The sequence below is a fragment of the Fragaria vesca genome, linkage group LG6 (genome assembly GCF_000184155.1).
Source record: "Fragaria vesca subsp. vesca linkage group LG6, FraVesHawaii_1.0, whole genome shotgun sequence".
NCBI lineage: Eukaryota > Viridiplantae > Streptophyta > Magnoliopsida > Rosales > Rosaceae > Fragaria > Fragaria vesca.
In genome coordinates this window covers 26171049-26172053 of record NC_020496.1, presented here as the reverse complement: position 1 = coordinate 26172053, position 1005 = coordinate 26171049, and positions in this window count along the sequence as shown.

Genomic DNA, 1005 nt, shown 5'->3' with positions numbered 1-1005 from the left:
TACGCATGTGGCAAGGTTGAATGTATTGATTTAATTTGATTGTGAATGGAATGAGCATTTTAAAGTTGGGTTGTTACAAAAGGAACTCATGGTATATGAGTACTGTTGGGGTAATGCTAGAACTGTGTTTGATGTTGTTTGAATAGCTGATTTTGAGGATTATTGGGTTTATTCCCTCATTTAAATTCAAGGACCAAATCGGGTTTTATTGTTTTTGATCAAATGAACTATTTAGAGCTAGAATTGAGCTTAGTGTTGTTCATGAAAGTTGTTCGAAATGTTGAGAGAAAGGTTCTGTCAAATTTTGGTGACGATTGGAGGTGGCCGGAATTTGGCCGCCGGTCGGCTGCCGCTGCCACTTTTTGGGCAGTTTTTCATGCTTATTAGATTGCTAAAATGAGAGAAACCCATTGGTGGAAAGTTAGCAATTTTTAGAGTAATGTTGGTTAGGTTTCGGATTTTCCGATATTAAAGGTTAAAATTTATGACTGGGTATAGGAATATTATTGTTAGACAGTTGTTGGATTGTGTTTATGCATTGAAGTAGATATTGGAGTGTTATGTATGGATTTGGGATTGGTTTTAGTCGAAATGGGTGTCCCTAGTATATCTAATGGGTGTCCATAGTAAATCTAAATTAGAATGCTTAGTAAATTTGGTTCAAAGTGAAAGAATGCATGTTTGATGATTTGCATAAGTTGAGTTTTATTATTCTAACGAAATTTTGACTGGGTATATATAATATATATACACGCAGGTGTGCATACATATACACACTCTTTGACACTTGAGTGGGTTGTTTTGCGAGTTAAGTATGTTTTTGATTTTGGACTTATGATGGTAAACGAGATGTTGTTAGTGAAGGTAGAGAAGTAGATTAAAATGTTGAACTACGAGTGGCTTGATCCCTTTAAAAGGGTACGTAGGCAGCCCGATCAAGTTTTGGGTGCAGCCGCAAATTAATAAAATAAAATTTAGGTTCCAAACGTGACAAAAATGTTGTTT